Source organism: Entelurus aequoreus, linkage group LG13, assembly GCF_033978785.1.
Source record: "Entelurus aequoreus isolate RoL-2023_Sb linkage group LG13, RoL_Eaeq_v1.1, whole genome shotgun sequence".
Taxonomy (NCBI): Eukaryota; Metazoa; Chordata; class Actinopteri; order Syngnathiformes; family Syngnathidae; genus Entelurus; species Entelurus aequoreus.
In genome coordinates this window covers 19530577-19546359 of record NC_084743.1, presented here as the reverse complement: position 1 = coordinate 19546359, position 15783 = coordinate 19530577, and the positions used below count along the sequence as shown (strand labels likewise).

The following is a 15783-nucleotide window of genomic DNA, read 5'->3' as shown; positions in this document are numbered from 1 at the left end:
TTAAAGTCACTGCACAGTTTAGACTTTAAAATGACACACAGAAATGTTGTTGCCGAGAGTGGATCGGAACTCGATACAAAAATATTTATAATATATTTTTTTTAAATAATAAAATAAAATAAAATAAATAAAATACATACATATATATATATATATATATATATATATATATATATATATATATATATATATATATATATATATATATATATATGTATATATATATATATATATATATATATATATAAAATTTAATCATATTTGTATCCTTCAAAAGAAAAATAAATGTATGTGTAATCACAAGTGATTATTACTCACTTGCTCTTACAGTGCAAATCCCGAAAGTGTTCAAAGTGCTTCACTTTTTGCACATTTTTGTTACAGCCTTATTCCAAAATGGAATAAATTCATTTTTGCCATCAAAATTCTACACACAATACCCCATAATGACAATGTGAATTTTTTTTAACACTTTTGCAAAAAAATAAAAAAATTATGTTATGTCTAACATAATGTGTAAAGTTTCTTTTTTAAAAAAATAGCAAATTGTAAAACTTTTTTTTTTCTTTTTTTTGCAATTTTTTTTTTTTTTTTAAATAAATTTGCAAAGTGTAAAAAAAAAATAATTTTTGGTCATTTTTTTTAACCATTTTTTATTGTGTCCACATAACCAGCAGGACTTATTTAACAATGGAATACATGTTTTTTTGTCCTCAAAATTCTACACACAATACCCCGTGATAAAAATGTGAAAAGTTTGTTTTTACAAAATTTGCAAAATGTAAAAAAATATATATTTTTTTGTCATTTTTTTGCCATTTTGTGTTATGTCCACATAACTAGCTGGCCTTGTATCAAAATGGAATAAATAAGTTTGCCCTTAAAAGTCTACACACAACCAATAATAATAATTGTTTTTATTGTTTGCAATTTTTTGTTATGTTCACATAACCAGCAGGACGTATTTCAAAATATAATGCATTTATTTTTGTCCTCAAAATTCTACACACAATACCCCATAATGAAAATGTTAAAGTTTTTTTTTACTAAATTTGCACAATGTAAAAAAATATATTTTTTAGTCATTTTTTTTATGTCCACATAAACTAGCATGACTTATTTCAAAATAGTCCTCAAAATGTCAATGAGTAAAGTTTCTTTGAATACATTTTCAAAATGTAAAACAGTTTTTTGTCATTTTTTTGCAATTTTTTGTTGTGTCCACATAACTATCAGGACTTATTTTAAAATGGAATAAATTCATTTTTGTCCTCAAAATTCTACACACAGTACCCCATAATGACAATGTGTAAAGTTTTTTAATACATTTGCAAAATGTAAAAAAATGTTTTGTTTTGTAATTTTTTTGCCATTTTTTGTTAATACATGTATTTTTGTCCTCAAAATTCTACACACAATACCTCATAATGAAAATGTGAAAAGTGTGTTTTTACTAAATTTGCAAAATGTAAAAAAAAATATTTTTTTGGCCATTTTTTGTTATGTCCACCAAACCAGTAGGATTTTTTTTATTTTTTTAAATATATTGTTTTGTAATTTTTTTGCCATTTTTTTGTTAATACATGTATTTTCGTCCTCAAAATTCTACACAAAATACCTCATAATGAAAATGTGAAAAGTTTGTTTTTACTAAATTTACAAAATGTAAAAAAAATATTTATTTTTGTCATTTTCTTTGCCATTTTTTGTTATGTCCACTAAACTTGACTTATTTCAAAATGGAATACATTTATTTTTGCCCTAAAAATTCTACATACCTAATAAAAATGTGAAACGTTTGTTTTTGCTAAATTGGCAAAATGTAAAAATTTTTTAAAAATTGTAATTTTTTTTTTGCCATTTTTTGTTATGTCCACATAACTAGCTGGCCTTGTATAAAAATGGAATACATATTTTTGCCCTTAAAAGTCTACTCACAACAACCAATACATTAAGTTTCTTTTAATACATTTGCAAAATGTAAAGCATTTTTTTTGGTCATTTTTTTGCAATTTTTTGTTGTGTCCACACAACTATCAGGACTTATTTTAAAATGGAATAAAATCATTTTCCCCCTCAAAATTCTACACACAATACCCCGTCATGAAAATGTGTAAAGTTACTTTTTTACAAAATTTGCAAAATGTAAAAAAATAACACATTTTTTAAATTTTTTTCTTTCCATTTTGTGTTATGTCCACATAACTAGCTGGCCTTGGATCAAAATGGAATACATATTTTTGCCCTTAAAAGTCTACTCACAACAACCAATACATAAAAAAATGACTAAATTTAGAACTTTAGAAAATCACATGTACATAAGTATTCATAATAATTAGAGGTGGTAATCTTTAGGCACCTCACAATTCAGATGCTATGATTATAATTATAAATAGATTATTTATACATATATTTATTATATGTTAATATGTGGTATAATATTTTTGTCTACTCTAAATATATTACATTTAATTATTAATAACATGTCTACAAGGCTCTTCCTTTGGCTTGTTTGAGGAATATTTTCCCACCTTTTCCCAAATGGAAGCCTTAGAAATGACTAGCTTTGGCCATGGTTTTTGCTGGTAGAAAATACAAATTATGGCGTCACCCTGTTTATTCTCTACATGCACACACAAATGATTCCTTCTAGTTTTAATGATGTCAGGATGTACCAGGTGCGCAGAGCGAGCGTGGACAAGAATTTGTGTGCGCTCAACACATACGTCAAGTTAACTTTCGGTTTCGATCAAAAGCATATGTGGGGGGTAATTTGACATGGTTTGGAGGGCTGGTTATGGTTAATAACATGGCATGAAAACTACAAAATGGTAATAAGATAAAAACTATTGTAGACAAAAAAATACCTGCAGAACAAACGTTTACGACATGTTTGGGGGAGATTTTAACAAGATTTTAACAACTCAAAAACGTTGTTTTGTTTGTTTTTTTACAAAAATGTGTATGTTTCTACTAAATCCTTTCAGCAAAAATATGGCAATATCCCGAAATGATCAAGTATGACACATAGAATGGATCTGCTATTCCCGTTTAAATTTTAAAAAATCATTTCAGTAGGCCTTTAAAGTACCGATTTGGTACTGGTATCGGTAAAAATGTGAACGATACCATCCCTACTATTGAAAAAGTCACGAACATGCTCGGCTGCGGAAATTGTGACCCTAAGATGCAGGTAAAAGTCTTTTGGCAATCAGAGGCAGGTGAGGGAAGCCAGGCAGGAAGTAAAGGAAAGGAAAAGTAAACTAAGGAAGAGAATACTAAACTAAGACAAGACAGGAATATAGTCTCACCTGGAGGACAGGTCATGACAGACAAGGTACTGTATGCATTATTTAAATACATTATTATGATTATTAGGAATGGTACTCCGTTACCGCCTGTGGGATCAGTAAAAAAAAAATGCTAATAATAACAATATTATAATTACAAGCGACATGATGAAAGAAGGAAACAGGTTTGTCATCTTCAAAAAGGAGGTGTGTGTGGAGGTGGACTTGCAGCAGGTGTGTCTTCTTATAAAAAGGCCAGCCATGCAGCTGCTGAGTGTGGATCTCAACTCCAGTGCACGGTAAATACCTCACCTTCTATCATTCTGTGATGTTTTGTAATGACATGGCAAAATATTTCCTCTTTTCATTGCATGCAGTCTGGATCTGAGGATTGAGCGAGTGGAAGTAAATAGTTAACGTATGTATTTCTGTTTCTTCACTATCGATTATATAGTTTTTTATCAAATCGAAATAAGTTACAATATTTTTGAGAATAATAGTCCAAACAGGTCAAATGGAAATCCCCCATAATAGTTGCTGTTCCTGTTGCACTCATTTCCTTATGCGAGTGTGATGTCAGGGCCTGAACATACCTGTCTATCATCTACTATCTATTATTATTTATTTTTTTACAAAATAAACATATATATATATATATATATATATATATATATATATATATATATATATATATATATATATATATATATGTATATATATATATATATATATATATATATATATATATATATATATATATATATATATATATATATATATATATATATATATATATATATATATATATATATGTTTATATATATATATATATATATATATATATATATATATATATATATATATATATATATATATATATATATATATATATATATATATATATTAAAGTTAAAGTTAAAGTACCAATGATTGTCACACACACACTAGGTGTGGCGAAATTATTCTCTGCATTTAAACCATCACCATTGATCACGGTGAGGGGAGCAGTGAGCAGCAGCGGTGGCCGCGCCCGGGAATCATTATATATGTATATATATATATATGTGCATTCATATGTATATATGTATATTTATATGTATGTATATCTGTGTATTTATATGGATATATATATATATATATGTATATATGTGTATTTATATGCATATATGTGCATGTATATGTATATATGTGCATTTATATGTATATTTGTGTATTTATATGTATATATGTATGTATACATATGTGTATGCATATGTATATATGTGTATTTATATGTATATATGTATGTATATATGTGTATTTATAGGCATATATATGTATATATGTGTATTTATATGCATATATGTGCATGTATATGTATATATGTGCATTTATATGTATATGTGTGTATTTATATGTATATATGTATATATACATATGTGTATTTATATGTATATATGTGTATTTATATGTATTTATGTATGTATATATGTATATATATATATATATATATATATTGGTATTTATATGTATATATGTATGTATATATGTGTATTTATATGGATGTATGTATATATATATGTTTATTTATATGTATATATGTGTATTTACATGTATATAAGCATATATGTATATGTATATATATATATATATATATATATATATATATATATATATTATATATATATATATATATATATATATATACACTACCGTTCAAAAGTTTGGGGTCACCCAAACAATTTTGTGGAATAGCCTTCATTTCTAAGAACAAGAATAGACTGTCGAGTTTTAGATGAAAGTTCTCTTTTTCTGGCCATTTTGAACGTTTAATTGACCCCACAAATGTGATGCTCCAGAAACTCAATCTGCTCAAAGGAAGGTCAGTTTTGTAGCTTCTGTAACGAGCTACACTGTTTTCAGATGTGTGAACGTGATTGCACAAGGGTTTTCTAATCATCAATTAGCCTTCTGAGCCAATGAGCAAACACATTGTACCATTAGAACACTGGAGTGATAGTTGCTGGAAATGGGCCTCTATACACCTATGTAGATATTGCACCAAAAACCAGGCATTTGCAGCTAGAATAGTCATTTACCACATTAGCAATGTATAGAGTGTATTTCTTTAAAGTTAAGACTAGTTTAAAGTTATCTTCATTGAAAAGTACAGTGCTTTTCCTTCAAAAATAAGGACATTTCAATGTGACCCCAAACTTTTGAACGGTAGTGTATGTGTATTTATATGGATATATATATGTATATAAGTATATATGTATATAAGTATATATATTTTTTTTTATTTATCTTTTTTATTTGTATTATTATTTTATTTTTTTTTAATTTCATAAAAAAAAATTTTTTACGTTTTATTAGGTAGTCGGTTATGTTGAACATTTTGTGATTTAAAATGGTCTAACAAACCAAAAACAATAATGTTATGAAATATTTTTCTATTTCAGGTCCCAATTACTTCACATCAAATAATCCACTTTAATTATTTTTTTAGGAGAAACTGTTGCATACATCGTGCTTTCCTATTAAATAAAGAGGGTTTTTGCAAAAAGGGCACAAAACTAAAAATAATCAAAACTTTGTCAACGGATAGCTCTGAAGCTGATTATTCAAGCGTTGAAAAAAAATGTAATAAAAAATACGCTGAATGATTTCCACTTTAATGACTGAGACCTTTTTGAGAAGAGAGAGAAGCCTTAAGGGTCACAACATAAAGTGTATTGTACTGGTTTTGAAAATGAAAAATATCACAATGGCCCTTGCATGCTTTTACTTTTTAGTGTGTGGCCCTCAGTGCAAACAGTTAGAAGACCCCTGTCATAGATGGATCAGTAACAGATATGGGGAAGGGGGTCAGAATAAATAAGCTCTGCTTCTTCCTCTTCCTTTTCCGACATGCTGAATTGTACAAGTGGAACCACGTGACGTCCCCCGATGACAGATAACCATTCACGAAAAATTTACTAAACAGGAAGGAGGAAGTAGAAGCATGAATGATACCAATAACATATAATGACACTGATAATTATTTCAGTAATGGAGTAACTTGTGTCTGACTACTATTTTATTGTAACATTATTCTTTCAGGAGTCCAGATTTACCGTAAAGATGCCGTACGGATACCCTGCCTATCGACCATACGCTGGCGGATGCGGCGGACCCTATGGAAGGCCTGCTATTGGAATTAGACCCGGGTTTGGCTACGGGTATGGCAACGGGTATGGCCATGGGTATGGCTACGGGCACGGCCACGGGTATGGCTACGGGAACGGGCATGGCTACGGGCACGGGTATGGGCACGGGTATGGGCCCAGACATGGCCACGTCTATCATGGATGCAGCATACAATAACCACGTGTGAACTTGGAATGTACTTGTTCATTCGAAGGCATTTATATTGTCAACAAATAAAAAATGTATCATTCAACATTATAACGCTGTTTTTTGGGGAGATTTTTGCCTCGCATACAATAAAATTCCTTGCTTGGTTGGCCTTTTTCTTTACCGTTCATTCTGTTTGAGGGTGTGGTAAATTATACCGTGTACTGTTTTCTTCTATGATTGTGTATTTGGTCACAGAATCCTTGAGAGGAGTCAAAAGTGCACATGTCCATCACGCTGTCCTCCAAATCTAAACACCAGACATGGAATTGATTAGCTGGACTCTCGACTCAATTGACAAAGTCTTTTCGACAAGGAAAAGAGGTTCGGGGGAGCCTGGCTGCCCTGATGGAACCATAGCTGCGGGGTACGTGAGAGATTCCTGGGAGAAATAGAGACCTTTCCATCGAGGACGTGGAAGACATCTACCTATTTGGAACCGTGATCGCGGGCCACCTGCTGATTGGGCTGGGCATTGCTCTGGTGTATCGTCAAATTCGTAAGACGATGGCAGCCACTCAAGGAGCCCAAAGGCTGTTCGTCGCAATGGAAGGATTGGGTCGAGCTGTGGGATCACAGACTGGGGCGATTTCTGAACTGAATCGCAAGATGGATCACGTCATGGAGAAGCTTGTTGAAAGGGAAAAATTGGATATAAGAGCCAGCATGGATGAATAGAACAGACAAGCCATTGTAATGTCTGCCCGCGGAAAAACAAAAATCCTAGTCTACGATTTGACTCCCTCGAATGGCCTTGACGCTGCAACAACAGGAGCAGGCTGTTCTGAAAACATCCCCAGAGGACTCCTCAACAATGGACGCTTTTGACCTCCCTCCCTCCTCAACGACACCTGGAAGTCGAACTTTGCTTGCATTGCATGCAGAACGGCCCCAGGCCTATGGACACATCACCACTACACCCAAGACAAAGGGCATATACACAAACACACACCCCTCCCCCACCCCACGCCTTCACCAACGCTTGATTCCCCTTCGGGGTGATGGACGACTGAGTAGCGCTTTATAGCAGCAGGCCGGCCTTCAGGGCCCCAACTCCCCCCACCCCCTCTGTTGTGAGTTGTTGTGATTATATGTAACATGTTTGTGTGTGCTATGGAAAATTAGTTTTTTTCCCTTGGACTCAGTTTGGACCCCCTGCCGAAGGTCCAGCCTTTGACTGATATTTTTTTACTCTTCCCCCCTTCCCCAATATCACGTTTTTCCCACCTTTTTGAAGGAGCGCCGTAAGTGGCTGATCCGTTGGCGGTCCTGTTCTTGTCTCCCTGTAATGTATGTCTGCTCTTAGTGGGACTGTGCTAAAAATGTCATTTCAGTTCTTATATGTCTTGTACATGTTAAGAATGGACAATAATAAAGCATCCTGAACAAGCTCTCCAGAGAGTGAGGGCCGTTGCCCCCAGAAAATTGGAATCCTACAGGAATGCAGGTTTGAATTTTAGGAGGAAGTGTAAAGACATTAGCAACTTCTGGTAGGAAGCCCTCACAAGTAGGAGTAGAGGATAGGAGTCGGAGGTCACCCGACTCGAACCGATCACAGGAAATTGGTTGACTGGCCAAGCAACAAACTGGGCTTTGTCCAAACTGGCCGGTCTCAAGGCTAGAACAACAAAGAGTAACAGTCTTCGTGTAAAAAGTATTTAAGGACAGTTGTCCAAGAAGAGAGCAGAGGAGTGATCAGGCCCATACTTTATATCCTGGAAGCTGCAGTTCCAGTCTGAGGCTCGCTGAAACAAATAAAGCTTTTTGTTCGACGATTCCTCGTTGGCGTCTTCTTGGCTCATCACCCATCACGCGACCATCAAATACACAACAAGGGTCACAGGTAAGACTACACCACGGTATTTTTACCTAATTTATACACACTGAATATTTGTCACCCTTGCAGAATAAGCAGCATAAGATTTATTAATTAATACCTATCCAACAAAAATATGTTGAGTGCAATTTTGGTTTTTCTCTTTGATCTAAAAAGTTGTGTCCACAAAAGCCTTTTTCCCCCTCAATTTGTTTCAAACACATCTGTCTAAATCTGTGTTAGTGAGCATGATAATCCATTCATTTTATGAGTGGCGTATCAGTATGGTGATTAGACGGCATGATTACGCTACTTGGACTTCAATGGCTGCTTTATTTTGCCAGCAGTTTTTAATTTACTTTGAGTCATAGCTTAGGAGGAGCCAGGACCGGCCTCGAAGACTGCGACAGGTGCGTAGATGGCCCAGGTGGGCCTTGTTATCTAATCACCTGTCGGCTTTATTAGCAGCAGCCGGGATGAGACACGTTGTTGGAACTGGAGTGGGAGCGAGAGCGAGAGAGCGAGAGACGGACGCAGAGAAAACATTTTGCTGGAAAGCAAAACACTTGCACGATTTTATGAAAATAAAACAGTGTTGTAACCCCGATCCGGGCTCTCGTGGCAGTATTTGGTGGTCTGAGGAACCCACTGGAGGGCAACCTCCACAGTCAGATTTTGTTATCATCTTAGTCAGCGCGCATTTGTTTTGATTCGCTACCGTTTTGTTTTCGTCAAGGGAAAATAGCTTGTTGACGATAGCTAAGACGGAAATTATTAGGCAATGAAATTGGCAGGAACTGGAACATTAATCCAGAGCATTCCAAATATGCTTGATGACGGAGAAAAACTGGGATTTTTTTCGGCTTCCAAGAATTGTGTCCGGATGCGTGCATTGTGGGGCCGTGTAACTTGAGGTGATGGTATTACATCATTCATTCATCAGGTATCGGTGCATTCAAAACATACTTGCCAACCTTGAGACCTCCGATATCGGGAGGGGGGGCGTGTTTGGGGGGGGGGGCGTGGTTAAGAGGAGAGTATATTTACAGCTAGAATTCACCAACTCAAGTTTTTCATATTTATATATATATATATATATATATATATATATATATATATATATATATATATATATATATATATATATATATATATATATATATATATATGTATGTATATATATATATATATATATATATATATATATATATATATATATATATATATAATATATATATATATATATATACACACATGTATGAAATAATACTTGACTTTCAGTGAATTCTAGCTATATATATATATATATATATATATATATATATATACACATGTATGAAATACTTGACTTTCAGTGAATTCTAGCTATATATATATATATATATATATATATATATATATATATATATATATATATATATATATATATATATATATATATATATATATATATAGATATATAGATATTTTATTATACATATAAATAAAATAAATACTTGAATTTTAGGGTTCCGGGGGCTATCCAGTAGATGGCAGCATTGTCCTGTTTAACTTCTCTGTTCATGTCTGAGTATATCATTTCGGCCCCCGTGTTCAATGGAGAAGTCAGTTTTACAAAATGTACAGGCAACATACATACCCCTTCCCCTTCGAACTGTCCTGGATGAACTGAAATTCTTGTTTTCATTCTTTTTTGGAACTCGCAAGCGTATTTCTTCATCTTGCTCGTCGACGGCGTCGCCATGTCTGTAACTTCCTCGTTCTTCTGCTTCGTCTCCTTGTTGTGTGCGCAGTTGTGCACTCTACTCTCTAAAAGCCGTAGATGTTTTGACGTCATTGGGCAGGCAAGCTGTTTATATTGTGGAAAAGCGGACGTGAGAACAGGCTGTCCCCACTCAGGTCCGCATTGAGCTGGAGGGGGCGTGGCCTCCAGCTCCGGCTGAATACCGGGAGTTTGTCGGGAGAAAATGTATGCCGGGAGGTTATCGGGAGAGGCCGCTAAAAGTCTCCCGCTAAAAATGGGAGGGTTGTCAAGTATGATTCATAAGGTTGTCAATACAATGCACCTGTGTTTGTTATCTGTAACATCCACCTGCCCATACCGTAACCCCAGTCGGACGGTGCTGGTGCATTACTGAGTGCACACCTCAGTTACCACATGTGTAACTTTGCTTCTTCTGCTAACAGTTGACCTTTTCCAGGTTTTACGCGTGGTTGACTGCTCTTCCCATGTCGGTGCTCTTGCTTTGGTTATGCTTTATTTCCTGATAACTAATAAGGGACCGTTTGCTCGCACACCGCCTGCCTCCTCTGCATCCTGGGATCACCGCAACAATGCCATAACAAACGCTGTCTAATCGGCAGAAGGTGGTTGGATTATCTCAGCAAAGGAGAAGTGCTCACTACCAGAGATGGATCAACACTATTTGAGAGAAATTAAACAACTTGTGTGCGTAGAAAAGGTTTTAGATCTTTGAGTTGAGCTCATGACAGAGCAAAAACAAAAGTATTGCGTTTATATTTTTTGTTTAGTGTACTTCCGCACCATTTTAGTTTATGGTCATCATTTTTGCCTGCTTTGTATTTATTAAACTTAATGATCGGTTTATGACTGTCATCAATCTTGCAAAAAATGCACGCCCAGTCTGAAGGTATCACAATAAAAGCATCAACAATAATATATATCAATTAATAAAATACATCTGTGGATATTATATTTCTTATTTACTTTTGTTTTAGTAACCAAAAAAAAAAGGTTCCAATCTTCCTCTTGCTCCATTTTTAATGTTATTTTCAAACAATGTTTTTTTAAATGTTTATATTGTATCACTTATCTGCCATTGTGCTTTTTATTACCACTGTTGACCAAGGCGGGTCTGAAAGAGGACCTTTGTTCAACAATCTTCAACTTTTGCGTCACGTTGTTATGTTGGGTATTACTCGTGTTTGATCAGCTGAGTTGTGGACTCACTGATGTAGCGCTGCTTTTAGCTTACAGTATTATACAAATACAAACCCCAAAACCAGTGAAGTTGGCACGTTGTGTAAATGGTAAATAAAAACAGAATATAATGATTTGTGAATCCTTTTCAACCTATATTCAATTGAATAGACTGCAAAGACAAGATACTTAACGTTCAAAGTTATTTTTTTGCAAAAGTTAGCTCATTCGGAATTTGATGCCTGCAACATGTTTCAAAAAAGCTGGCACTAGTGGCAAAAAAGACTGAGAACGTTGAGAAATGCTCATCAAACACTTATTTGGAACATCCCACAGGTGAACAGGCCAATTGGGAACAGGTGGGTGCCATGATTGGGTATAAAAGCAGCTTCCATGAAATGCTCAGTCATTCACAAACAAGGATGGGGGGAGGGTCACCACTTTGTCATCAAATGCGTGAGCAAATTGTTTAAGAACAACATTTCTCAACGAGCTATTGCAAGGAATTAAGGGATTTCACCATTTACGCTCCGTAATATCATTAAAAGATTCAGAGAATCTGGAGAAATCCCTGCATGTAAGCAGCAAGACTGAAAACCAACATTGATTGCCCGTGACCTTCGATCCCTCAGGCGGTACTGCATCAAAAAGCGACATCAGTGTGTAAAGGATATCACCACATGGGCTCGGGAACACTTCAGAAACCCACTGTCAGTAACTACAGTTTGTCGGTACATCTGTAAGTGCAAGTTAAAACTCTACTATGCAAACTGAAAGCCATTTATCAACAACACCCAGAAACGCCGCCGGCTTCGCTAGGCCCAAGCTCATCTAAAATGGACCGATGCAAAGTGTCAAAGAGTTCTGCGGTCTGACGAGTCCTCATTTCAAATTGTTTTTGGAAACTGTTGAAGTCGTGTCCTCCGAACCAACGAGGAAGAGAACCTTTCGGACTGTTATAGGCGCAAAGTTGAAAAGCCAGCATCTGTGATGGTATGGGGGTGTATTAGTGCCCAAGACATGGGTAACTTACACATCTAGGAAGACACCCTTAATGCTGAAAGGTACATACAGGTTTTGGAGCAACATACGTTGCCATCCAAGCAACGTTATCATGGACGCCCCTGCTTATTTCAGTAAGACAATGCCAAGCCACGTGTTACAACAGCGTGGCTTCATAGTAAAAGAGTGCGGGTACTAGACTGGCCTGCCTGTAGTCCAGACCTGTCTCCCATTGAAAATGTGTGGCGCATTATGAAGCCTAAAATACCACAACGGAGACCCACGGACTGTTGAACAACTTAAGCTGTACATCAAGCAAGAATGGGAAAGAATTCCACCTGAGAAGCTTCAAAAATGTGTCTCCTCAGTTCCCAAACGTTTACTGAGTGTTGTTAAAAGGAAAGGCCATGTAACACAGTGGTAAAAATGCCCCTGTGACAACTTTTTTGCAATGTGTTGCTGCCATTAAATTCTAAGTTAATGATTATTTGCAAAAAAAAAACATGTTTCTCAGTTCAAACATTAGTGATAAGTGTGACCAGTAGATGGCAGTCAAACACAAGAGATAAATGTAGCCTGCACCGTTTGATGTGATTTAACATACGAGTAAAATTATGGTGTGTGTATAAGGTAAGACACATTATCTGGCGTTTTGTTTCGCATTGTTATGCAAAAGAAAAGGGGATCCAACAGAGTTCTCTATTTGTGCTTTTTAATGTTGCATTAACTAGAATGACTTACAAATTACTGTACACCAGGAAGTACTGTAATTACCTAACGTTACATTATTATTTTCCATAACAATTTAGCCCCCATCACAATATTAACCCGACGTTAAAACAGAACTAGCTATTTATTGATTAGGAATTGCCGAATCATGTAACATTAGCTTAATGCTAAAAAGCCAGGTTACTATCACATTCTGTAACAGACAAATAATTTCATGTAGGCTAACGTTACCTACCTGCTACCTCTGTCTTTTTCTCGTTTCTCCTCCTCTTCTTTTCTCTTTTTTTTTTCCCTGGGCACCTGACAGTTTTGGCTGTTTTGACATCTTGTGTTGATTTTTTTATGTGGTGACGTCCAAAAAGAGTCATGATACGGGAAGGGATGGGGCGCACCGTGCGGGGGCGTAATGTTGTAACAAATAATATTTCTATTAAATAGGCTTTACTTTGCATTTTAATTAACGTGGGATTATTTTATGTATTTAGAAATAATAGTACCAACTTTTTTTTTTTTTTCCTCCAACATTTGTGGCACTGGCGTGGCGCCCCCTGATGGACGGCGCCCTTAGCATTTGCCTATACGGCCTATGCCACGGGCCGGCCCTGCACCTTGTATATGAAAAAAGATCAAAAATGGACCATTCATCGGCAGTGCGCCTTATAATCCGGTGCGCCCAATGGTCCGGAAAATACGGTAAGTGTACATTAAAGTGACACCAGACATTGGGAAACATTTTGTTTACTAAAAGCATTTTATAAGAGGTTGTGTTTGATCCAGGGCCGGCCCGTGGCATAGGCCGTATAGGCAAATGCTAAGGGCGCCGTCCATCAGGGGGCGCCACGCCAGTGCCACAAATGTTGGAGGGAAAAAGAAAAAAAAAAGAAAAAAAAAGTTGGTACTATTATTTTCTAAATACAAAAAATAATCCCACGTGAATTAAAATGCAAAGTAAAGCCTATTTAATATAAATATTATTTGCGCACCGTATTATTTTATACGGTGCACCCCCCTTCCCGTATCATGACTCTTTTTGGACGTCACCACTTAAAAAATCAACACAAGATGTCAAAACGGCCAAAACTGTCAGGTGCCCAGGGAAGAAAAAGAGAAAAGAAGAGGAGGAGAAACGAGAAAAAGACAGAGGTAGCAGGTAGGTAACGTTAGCCTACATGAAATTATTTGTCTGTTACAGAATGTGATAGTAACCTGGCTTTTTAGCATTAAGCTAATGTTACATGATTCGGCAATTGCTGATCAATAAATAGCTAGTTCTGTTTTAACGTCAGGTTAATATTGTGGAGGGGGCTAAATTGTTATGGAAAATAATAATGTAACGTTAGGTAATTACAGTACTCCCACCTTACATTCCTCAGGGACATTTGTATTAGATCTTTTAAGTAGGTGTAAAATGTTTACATTGTTATTGCCTTCTGGTTAGTTAATGTTTGCCCTGCAGGTAATAGTCACTTTTCCACCCCTTTATATATTAGGTCTAGTTGTAAGCCTAGTTGTTAAAGTGCACATCATTAATGTTAATTAAGCAATATCACATGAGTGCTGAATGCTAAGGGCGCCGTCATCAGGGGGCGCCACGCCAGTGCCACAAATGTTGGAGGAAAAAAAAAAAAAGAAAAAAGAAGTTGGTACTATTATTTGTAAATACAAAAATAATCCCACGTGAATTAAAATGCAAAGTAAAGCCTTATTTAATAGAAATATTATTTGTTACAACATTACGTCCCCCCCCCACCCCCCCGCACGGTGCGCCCCCTCCCTTCCCGTATCATGACTCTTTTTGGACGTCACCACTTTAAAAAAATCCACACAAGATGTCAAAACGGCCAAAACTGTCAGGTGCCCAGGGAAGAAAAAAGAGAAAAGAAGAGGAGGAGAAACGTGAAAAAGACAGAGGTAGCAGGTAGGTAACGTTAGCCTACATGAAATTATTTGTCTGTTACAGAATGTGATAGTAACCTGGCTTTTTAGCATTAAGCTAATGATTCGGCAATTGCTAATCAATAAATAGCTAGTTCTGTTTTAACGTCAGGTTAAATATTGTGGAGGGGGCTAAATTGTTATGGAAAATAATAATGTAACGTTAGGTAATTACAGTACTCCCACCTTACATTCCTCAGGGACATTTGTATTAGATCTTTTAAGCAGGTGTTTTTTGTTTACATTGTTATTGCCTTCTGGTTAGCTAATGTTTGCCCTGCAGGTAATAGTCACTTTTCCACCCCTTTATATATTAGGTATAGTTGTAAGCCTAGTTGTTAAAGTGCACATCATTAATGTTAATTAAGCAATATCACATGAGTGCTGAATGCTGTTTTTTAATTTGAGCACTGCTGTGATTCGGTTAAAGATAATCATAACATAACATTCTCATATAATATGTTAATTTGCTTTCTTCAAGCAAAAAAAAAAAAGGTCAAAGACAAAGCTATTCGGTTTCTTGTGAGTATATACACTTCACTGCCGATGTGGGGGGGGGCGCCACCTAAAATCTTGCCTAGGGCGCCAGATTGATTAGGGCCAGGCCTGGTTTGATCAGATGACTAGCAAGATAAAATGCTTCAATTGTGTTGGTGCAAGGATTTGTGGAAGCCGATCTTTAGTCTCATGACTCA

General features: G+C 35.6%; 1 long non-coding RNA gene across 2 annotated transcripts; it reads left to right on the top strand.

Moving 5' to 3' along the window:
* The first annotated feature begins 3316 nt into the window (after window positions 1-3316).
* LOC133663784 (uncharacterized) lies at window positions 3317-6777 on the top strand. Of its 2 annotated transcripts, XR_009828407.1 has the most exons (4): window positions 3317-3337; window positions 3495-3589; window positions 3668-3708; window positions 6372-6777. It is a non-coding gene; the product is annotated as an uncharacterized LOC133663784 (long non-coding RNA). The 2 variants fall into 2 exon arrangements; XR_009828406.1 differs by lacking the exon at window positions 3317-3337 and having other exon boundaries at window positions 3484-3589.
* Window positions 6778-15783: the final 9006 nt, after the last annotated feature.